This window comes from Pomacea canaliculata, linkage group LG11 (assembly GCF_003073045.1).
Source record: "Pomacea canaliculata isolate SZHN2017 linkage group LG11, ASM307304v1, whole genome shotgun sequence".
In the NCBI taxonomy this organism is placed as follows: domain Eukaryota; kingdom Metazoa; phylum Mollusca; class Gastropoda; order Architaenioglossa; family Ampullariidae; genus Pomacea; species Pomacea canaliculata.
Genome location: NC_037600.1, coordinates 13,625,766 through 13,636,277, shown reverse-complemented (window position 1 = coordinate 13,636,277; position 10,512 = coordinate 13,625,766). Strand labels below are relative to the sequence as shown.

The window sequence follows — 10,512 nt, the reverse complement described above, 5'->3', positions numbered from 1 at the left end:
TGATTATGATGGCGGGTTAAAAAAATATAATTAAATAAATAGTTTTGCACCTGGTTGTCACTGGGCTAGAGGACGGGTGGGTGGGAAGAAGGGGAGAAAATCTGCGGTGTTGGAAGAAAAACTGAGGGAAGGGGAGAGAAGAGAGTTTTGACGGAGGAGCAATGTGCTGTCCACTTTGTTTTCGCATCAGTTCGGGAAAACTACCTAAATTTTGCACACAGGGCAAAATCCAAGAAGATGGACAGAGTAATTAGGAAACAGATGAGCAATCAGACCAGTCAGGCCTGGCAGACCCATCATTTACGCAGTCATACACGTGTTGCCGGCGGACATCCCATAAACTTATGCTTATTGATGCGTATCAGAATGTATTAAACGCAATATGCAGATGTCTGTACGCGCGAGCGCTTGCAGTATTTCTTATTATACCCAACAAGTTAGAACATGATTGGTGGTTGTAATCTGACCTTTCACCCACGAACACTCTGCCGACAGTCTCCCATCCCCACCTCAACACACACTACCTTTGCGGTTTGTAGGTGGCCATCCTCTCACATAAACGCAAAACCTCAGGATAAATAAACCCCGAGAGCAGACGAGGGTACATCATGTACACAGGTTTTTTCCGACGCCTGGCTGCGCACAACTAATGTTAACCTGAATTAACTGCGTGGCTTGCACTCTATGATCAACTGTCGTCAGCTTGGCGAATGATAAGTGCAAGAGTGCAAATAAATATATATACACACACAGACGCACGAATAAAACTCCTTGACCTAGGCTGTGAAACCAGACGCCTTATAAACAAGTGCAAGCTATGTGAACCCTGCTACACTTCGATGAAAGGTCTTTTATGGACACGTCTTGTTGAATACATGAGTATACATGTCAATTTTATTATTATTTAAAATAATATAGCCATATAAATATTTTTCAGGCCCTGAGGAATAATAATAATAATAATTTTAAAAAAAACACGGCAGAGCCTACATCTAAGACCTGTTGTTCAGACGACACAAGTTAGAAATCTTGTGGCTACCATCTGAACATATATATAACAAATAAACACCAAGCTCGCCAACCTAATTGGCAAAGTTTACGGGTGGCGTCGGTTTGAAACGAGGGACCAGAATCCTACACAACATCATCAAATGGCGCCTCGGCTAGAACCTTTCTTGGGAGACGAAAGCTGTCGAGTCACAACTGGTCCATGCAGTTGCCCACTTTTTCATTCTCAAGATGTGTCTTGGATTCGTCATTGGTAGGGCCAGAGGTCTTCTAGACTGACTATACATCGTTTATTACATGGACATTTCAGATTTAATTGCCTGGTTATTTCTGGCTTCTTTGGAGGACAATCATGTCGCAATTTTTCTTGACCTTGTTTTGAGTGCAGTCTCCAATAAACCCAGATATTTTATGCATGCTGTCATCTCTATAAACTCCGCGCTTTCCACATGAAGTCACGCACAATACAGTTAAAAGAAAACAAAATTGTGATACACTGCTATTGCATGAACCCTTTGCATGAACTCTGCAAAAACAGAATGTCTGGGTTCGCGCCGGTCGTAAACAAAATGCCTCGGTCATCAACAGAGGAAGGAAATTATCGTGAGGTTGACTTTTGCCCTCTGACACACATCGAAATGCGACGACAGTGAGTTTCATGGCTACACAAATTTTCTCGAAAAACTGTTCACCGGCAGAGTTAACGCCGGTCAGAGTCGGTGACCAATTCATGCCAAACGGAAATCCTTGACAATTTTTTTGCAAGAAGCGAGCGTGTGCTTGAGTGAGTGGGTGTATGAATAAACAATAAACAAAAGTGTGAACTAGTGAGTGGGCGTTTGGTGAGAGAGCGAGTTTGTGTGTGTGTGACGCTTGCAAGTTCTAAACTCAACTAAAAAAAATGACAACCGAGAGCTAGAACTCGTCCAGATGTTCATCCATCTAAATGCTAGAATCCATTCTACATAACAACCCGTATTTTGTGATTAATATGCCGGGTGGACTTTGCTTCCATCTCGATGTGAATATGGATGTATATGTACTATGAAAAAAAGTTCGCATTTTTACTCGGCATCAAATGTTAACATGGTGCAATGTATCACAAGTTACACACAAGGTAGACAGTAGGAAAGCTGTTACAATAAAGACGCTGAATCACGTAGGTAGTCAGAGCTGACGTAATGAGCTCAGTGAACCAGGCCCGGGATAAACCGAACCGGACATTATTACTATTCACACATGCACAATATCAACTTGTGATAGTTTCTCAGATATGTCAAGAGTTATAAAGTACAGATTGTGAGCTTGGAGTGGTGGCGATGTTGTTGTTGTTGTTGTTGTTGGTGGTGGTGGGTCGGGTAGGGGATAGCGGCGGGTAGAACCAATGAAATAATTGTAATAGCTTATATCGTTTAAAATTGTCGTTATTTCTAATTATGAGCACGTACAGTTGTGTTTTTCTTCTCTTTTGAATGTGTGGCATCTGTGAAAAAAAGATGGCTCGAATAACTATTGTCATCTATATGATTTTGATCGCATTTCATGATCTGAAGATTTGTGTTGAAAAGTCGTCATTTCACAATCCCTAGCTTCGTGAAATCCTACTTATTCACACAGAGCAAAATATCATCTAAATCCTCTATAAAATAATATTTCTTTGAGTTTATCTGTGCGAGATCAGTGTTTGCTTGAAGTATTTGCCACAAGTGGTGTTGCTTGTGTTCGTCTTACCAGTACCTTTTCCTGACTCTGTTTCAGGACTGGGTCCAGAGCTCTTCTCTGCAACAAAAATATACAGACACAGACGTTTGTTAATCGCAGTGAAATAAATATAAATATAAAAATAAATAAATAAATAAATAAATAAATAAATAAATAAATAGTGAAAAGTGTGTAGAAAGGAAGGAGTAGAATAAATATATTTTTTAACAGAAAAAAATGAAAAACGGCACAGTCAGAATACATAGAGGATGGGGGATGGGGTGAAATGAGATGAGAAAAAAGAAGAAAATTTTCAGAACTGGGCACAAGGATTTTCTACCTAAAGGTCAACAGACGACAACTGTAACATCGGCAACCACCGTCCACATCTGCACTGTACCCAAACTCAATTAAAACTGTCCCAAGTCTGCTACAAAAGTAGTCTACCTCGTCCTTCATTGACGTCCGTCAGTTCCCTCGATGAGCCCTCGACATCCGCCACTTGGCTCGACATCTCGCAGCAGGTAACCGGTGGCGCCCACCTTGATGACGCGAGGTAACAATAAGTCGCAAAGGCACACCTAGGTACAGGAAATGAGTTTCTTTGCACAATTGTTTATATTGGTCTTGCCGCCATTCCAATATTTATTGCTGAGCGCTTCTCAAGCAGACAAGAAGTCACCTTGATTATATTTGCATATCTGTAGTGGGTGGGGAAGACACGTAAAACTTTTCAAGTAATTAGCAAATTGAATATACGCAATGTATATATATACATGCTAAATCGCACGTCATAAGTAATCTCATACAGACAAGCTGTTGAGTAATTGTAGTGTTACTAACGAATCGTCGAGAAGTAACAGCTGGTCTTCTCTCTCTATCTCTCTCACACACACAATGAACAAGCAGAAAATGTTAGCATGCACCTGGCACAAAATGTCCGCGTACTCACCTACAATTAATGTAGGATGCAGTAAGCAACTTATTTATTATCGGGAGAACTAATGTGGCTCTGTGGCGCGTTCCTGGAAATGCCATAAATTTACTGGATTTACTTGGATTCTAAATAAGAGCAGACGAACGCTTCACGACAGGTAAGTTTCTTTTTTTAAATTATAAGCAGAGAAAATGACTCCAAAGAAGAAAGTGGCCAATTTATGAGAAAGGGGAAAAGAAAACAAGACAAGAGTAAAGAAATAGAGAAAGAAAAATGAAAAAAATGATGGAAGGAACAATTAAACAAAAAAAAAAAAAAAAAGACAACAACAACAGAAAGACCAAAAAAAAAAACAACAACACAAAAAAACAAAAAATAAAACAAAAACAAACAAACAAAATAAATAAATAAAAAAGAACATAAAAAGAATAAAATATGGAAGGATAGCTCACCCGTGGAATAATTCGCTGTTCTACATGGAATGTGCAGCCATGGCTGTTATCGCGGTCGTCTGCTGTCACACTTGACACAAGACCGAATGCAGGTCTCTCGATCACGCGCGCGCACGACAGTGGCGTTTTCGAATCTCTAGATCCTCGTTAAACAGTCGTGACAATACCAGCATGCTGATTGATGCCTGTGGCCAAACAGTGCAGGTGCCCCAGCAAGGACGGTGATTGACGACACTGCAGCCTTCGTTTTGCGGTCAGCAAGACTTTCTTGAAAATGAAGCAGTAAATCTCTCTCTCCTTCTTTCTTTTTTTCTCTCTCTCTCATACACAAACCACACAATATTAATTGTGGTGTCGTAAAAACAAATGTGTGTGTCTCTCTTACACACCTCACCCGACCGTGGCGAGGATATACTTCAGAGGATGTCACAGATGTCAGCCCGGCACAAAGGCATCGGGAAATCCAACCAGCTTCTGAACAAATCGCTTTCTGTCATCTCTTGTGAACTCGTTTGACGGATAAAATGTGACTGAAAAAAAAGAATATATTACTGAATCGTCTGCAGGTCACATTAAGGTTGCTGCCATGTGCAAAAGCAAACCGTCGAAGCTATGTCGCTTTAGAACTAATCTGTTCCGAGTTCTATCCTGTTTCTGGCATGGAGTTAACAAAACATAATCACTTTAAGCCTGGCTGAGAGAGCATCCGGCCCATAAAGCCAGGTTTACATTGTATGACTTTCATTTGAACGAGTTGTCGGAAACACTCCTTAATTACTTACGGTGAGAAGTTTTTGTGATAATTTTTGTCTGTAACAGTTTAATGGCAAAAAATCCAACTTTGCCTGCGAACAGTCGGTAGACTTGTGTACTTTATTTATCGCCTGTTTAATGCAACTTCAGTTACATTCGCACCGTGTGACGCTGGATTTAGAACCCAACGATTATCACGAACATCTGGCGGGGGGACAATGCAGGGTGTGTCACATGGTTTTCGACAGCAAGAGCTTTTGTGCCGCAGGTTTACAACATCCAGATATATATAGAGAGCGGGTCTGCAGAACAATTGCCAAAGGTTTCCCTTTTTCCTGTTGACTTTTGACCACACCCTGTTCCTACCCTATGCGCATCGAAATCTCGGCTTATATCGGCCCGATATAGGTTACCTATATTGACGGGCGAGAGTACTCTTACCAACCAAGGGCCATAACCCTAATAATGGCACGTGACTTTTAGCCAATGGTGTACTAGGTGATCGGAACTGCGCGCCATTTGCAAAGTTTGTTCTACACTTTTCGCAACAGGAATTATAATTAAGCTTCTTCCGCCGTCAATTCCAATACTGATACATGTGTTGGAGTCTTCAATAACAGTATGTATAATTTATATACTCTAAATTAGCATAGTTATTGAGATTTTAGTTCCAAGTTCAGTGCAGAATATTACGCTAAGAGACGAAAGATTAGAGTACACATTTACGCAATAAATGCACAAGTTTTCCAGAGAGAAGTAGAAATCAGGCCCAACAGTTCTGAAAGCTTGCAATTTGATAATTCTTTAGCCGTTAGCGATGCAGAGAATTCGGAGCTGTCAGAATTTCCTCAAATAATTGCGATTACGAAAGTGTAGGTCACGAACTTTACCATTCGAAAGCAACAGAATTTCGACAGTTCCTTCTGTTTACTGGTATAGTAGCGTTAAAAGTATCGATTCGGACAAATTAACTTTAATGACATTTTCTCTACAACAAATGGTAATGACTGTATGATGGTCAATAATTTATTTTACTGTTATTCTAGATAGCTGGCTGCTGGCATTTAAAGATGAAAGTGGTCACAGGATGTGCAACTGGCCATCACAATCTGTTGAACCAGATGCAAGCTTCATTAATTAGAGCTATAAAGCCAGATTCCTCATGTTCTATGCTTCCAGTTCTCCTGCACAAGTCATTAAGTAAGTGCAATTTATTTTTTGATTCCTAATATTCATAATTAATTCTTGTGCAGAAGAAAATTATGAACTGTTTGAACACTATAACATGTCATTACGCACAAACAGTGTAACTTTGGTTGTGATTTTGCCCTATAAGAGTGAAAGGGACTAAAGTACGTGATTATATTAAAGGGAAATTTATGCTGTGCTTTTGGTCTTGATTTGTGACATCTAATTAGCACCTTTGCCTTCACGCCTCCAGCGCCCCTTGTCTGGTGTTCATCCTGCCAGCACAGGGACCCCAACCCCTTGGAAGGTAATTTGAAGTCATTTTGTTCATAATCATTTTAACATTTTGTTTGTTCTTACCCTCGGCCAAGACTTTTGAACAGTGTTTTTGTGAAATATAACTAGAAGTGCAAAATCCCAGGCTTCTTTTGCCATAGTGAAAAAAATTGAAATAAATAAGGATCACTATTTTACATGTTTTCTGCTATTGCATTTGTTGGTTCCAGGTAAACAAGATAAACTACAGAAAGCTGTACAGCATATACTGTCTCTTCTGGAAGAGATGAAAACTGACGTGAAAGACGTGAAAAATAGGCTTGCGCAGATGGAGTGCCAAACCCAAGAAAAGGAGCTGACATCTGACACAAGGGTTACAGTTTCCCTTAAAATCTTCAGAGGTGTAGAATGTCTCAAGTTGGATTTAAAGACAGATCCAGGAAAACGTGCACGCTTGGTATGTACTCTATTCTGATTTGTTAGGAGTCAAGTGTCTGTGTGCTATTCCCTTTAAAGGTTTTCATAGCATTATATTGTATAATGTCTGCAGTACTAAAAAGTAACAAAAGCATTGTTATGGTGGCATGAATTACAGCTGATAATAAATTTTCTGTAACCACTTTAGCTTGGTTACGAAGAAAAATATGAAACTTCCTTAATGGTTTTCATCCATATTTTGGTCTTAGAATACGAAGAAAAATATGAAACTTCCTTAATGGTTTTCATCCATATTTTGGTCTTATAATACTAGTTCTCATAACATGTATCATGATACTGACCACAGCAAGTTTTATTATAAAAAAGGATGTTTGTTTATTTTTGTCTGTTTCCAGGAATGCTATTTGGCGATGAGGGAGGCTTTAGCTTAAAGCTCGTAGTCAGGGGTATACTGTCTGTGCTATTTTCAACAGAATTAGCCCGGTGTTACAACTATAATGGCCTGAAGGGAAAGAAGGGACTGAAGAACCACCCCTTTATTTTAAGAACAGTTCAGGGTAAGGATTTAAATATTTGACTTTGTGTTTTCATGAGTCATTGAGAAAAAATATTTCAGTGTGGTTGAATTACATTGCAAATTTTAAAATATGTACACATGTTTATGCAATGTCTGGTCCTTTTAATCAGCTGGTTAATACTGTGTAGAAAGGATTATGATGCCAGTTTATGGATAGAGTTCTCCTGCCTATAGAAATTCTAACTGAAATTCAAATGCAGCTCCACTTGTTCTGTTTATAACGCTTTAAAATTTTTATGCCACTTTACATATCTTTATAATTTGCTTATTCTGATTGGTGTCCAGTCACTTAATCCCAGACATTTAATCCCCGACGCTTTTACATTTAAAATAGTTTAACTAATGTTGTAGATGTTCAAATGATGTTGAAGTTAATAGTATAATTTGAATATTATTAATGTATTTCAATATTTATTTTAATTGTAAAACTTATTGTGATGTTTATATGAAGATAATTATTTGAATTTCAATTAAATTTTTTTGCCGGCTTCATAATTTTTATAGTTAAAATTTCATTTTAAGGATGAAGCGTCAGGGATTAAGTGTCTGGGGATTAAGTGACTGGGAACCTTCTGATTTGTTAGAAGGAGGAGTCAAGTGTATTTTTGCTATTCCCTTTAAATGTTTTCATAGCATTTTATTGTATAGAACAAATGACATGTCTGCAGTACTAAAAAGTAACAAAGGCATAGTTATGCTGGCATGAATTACAGCTGATAATAAATTTTCTGTAAGCACTTTAGCTTGGTTACAAAGATAAATATGAAACTTCCTTAATGGTTTTCATCCATATTTTGGTCTTATAATACTAGTTCTCATAACACGTATCATGATACTGCCCACAGAAAGTTTTATTTTAAAAAATGATGTATGTTTATTATTGTCTGTTTCCAGGAATGCCATTTGGCGATGCTGGGGGATTCACTTTAAAGCATATCGTCAGGGACAAACGGTCTCTGCTATTTTCAAATAAATTAGCCAGGTCTTACAACTTCCATGGTCTGAAGGGAAAGAAGGGACTCACGAACCACCCTTTCTTTTACAAACAGTTCAGGGTAAGGATTTAAATATTTGACTCTGTGTTTTCATGAGTCATTGAGAAAAATATTTCATTTGTCTGTAAAAGTCAATATGTTTATGCAATGTCTAGTCCTTTAATCAGCTGGTTAATTTTTGTGTAGAAATGAATTAAGATGACAGTTGATAGACATCTTTACAGTTCCCATGTACTGGGATTGTTTTTGAAATCAGTATTTCCAGAGTTCTCCTGCCTATAGAAATTCTACCTGAAATTCAAATGCAGTTCCACTTGTAGTTCCTTTCTGTTTATAGCACTTAAAATTTTTGTGCCACTTTACATATCTATATAATTTGCTTGTACCTTTCTTTATTTCACCTTATGTTCTGGATATTAGGGTCAGTGACCTACAATTAAGTGATTATTTTTACGCAGAGTTCATATTCTTATATTTGTTTTATTTTTAGATGCTGCACGAAAAACTTGCCCTCAAGCTACTGAAGCAGAACTGCAGACGCAGATCTCTAGCTGGTTAGCTGGTGCTAGGGATTGAGAGAATGGCAGAAGGGAAAGGGCACCTGAGCACAGACTGTTAAAGTCAGTAAATAGTTCTGGGGTGGGGAACGAATTGGAGGACAAGTAAAGCTGTACAATTTTTGCATATTTAAAATTAGTTTTTTAATTAACAATTTCAATAAACATCAGAAAACGACAAATCATGTTTGTTTTTTGTAACATTTTGTTTGGCATTTATAGGGTATTTTGATGCATTTGATATTATTGGTTTTTCTAGGAATTTTGGCATATCCTGATTTAAAAAACAACGTAAATCAGAATATGCCAAAATACCTAAAATTACCAATAATAGCTGGAAATCTAGGTATCTAGGTTCACATGGGCTTCCCATATAGGAAGCCCATCTCAGCCCACGGTCGGACCTGTTTGCGCTTTCGGCGGTTGGGCCGATATAGGCTTCCCATATGGTCATAAGATAGCTCATATGGGTCCTATATGGGACACACATGGGTCCTATATGGCCTCTCCTCCAAATGCTACTAGGGTACCGACGTCGACGTTGACCAACGATATCCCTCCTCGATCCTCTTCGATCGTGAGTCAACATTTGCTTACATGCACACACACACGTGTGTGTATATATATATAACACAGGTGTAATATGGGATGGTTGGAATAGTCATCGTGCACGTGTGTTGTTTCCTTGCGTGGGTGCGCGTGCAACATGCGCCTCAGATTACAACATAAGCACGAATTAATATCCGTCCGTGATGTAAGGCTAAAGCAGGTCACGTGCGTGTTCCGCAACGTCTGTGATGTATATACAGACCTTGTGTTGCCATGGAAGCACTGGGACTGGCGAGTTTGCAGCACCACGTGACTAGCCCGATCGACGAGAAAGGTCGCTGTAGGCTGTTTGCTGACGATCGTTCCCACTTTATCTTTTTTCCTCGACTTTTATGCTGATAATAATGTTTCCTCATCTCATTTTCTCTCTCCTCCTCACTCTGCATGTTCTGATCAAATATTTTTAAATTCTCATCGCGCAGCTTTCACACGGAGGTATGGTGTAGGTCTCATTTACAACAGACACTTTAGTTTATAATGAAACAGTTAAATTTGGTAGACGAGGTGTTAAAAATATGCGATGAACATGCCAATCAAATGTTTATGCTTGGCTCTTTTACACATGCCAAAAGTCCCTCTAAAAACTACACGTAAGAATTATCATGATTCATGAGACCAAGCGGTAACATTTTTAATTTGGTCACAACTACCAAGATGGCGTCTACAGTACACTTGCTGGTCTTGGTTAGCTCACACTATACGAACACAAGCACAGGTGCTACACTAAATTTTTCTAATAAAACATTACCTACCGAAACGGACGCACACAAGCTTCACTGAAGACGAAAAATAAATATTTGTTTTCCGAATGCATGCTGGTCACGTGCATACACATATGGTGAGCTTCTAACAACAGCTAGAGAGCCAGGAGAAAGAGAAGAAATTTTTGAGATTTTGTGGGTAGCTTTTTACCTATAAGCACTCATCAGTGGCACTATTTTTTTTCTTCATATGCTTTAGTAAATCACGCGAACACACACGCACACAATATCATGTCAATGTGAAAAACAATTAGTCTCTC

At 38.7% G+C, this 10,512-nt stretch overlaps 1 long non-coding RNA gene across 1 annotated transcript; it reads right to left on the bottom strand.

The window, feature by feature from the left end:
- Window positions 1-1,064: 1,064 nt before the first annotated feature.
- Window positions 1,065-5,188, bottom strand: LOC112574647. The gene is made up of 3 exons (XR_003101471.1): window positions 4,099-5,188; window positions 3,157-3,290; window positions 1,065-2,787 (listed from the first exon to the last, which is right to left on the bottom strand). It is a non-coding gene; the product is annotated as an uncharacterized LOC112574647 (long non-coding RNA).
- Window positions 5,189-10,512: the final 5,324 nt, after the last annotated feature.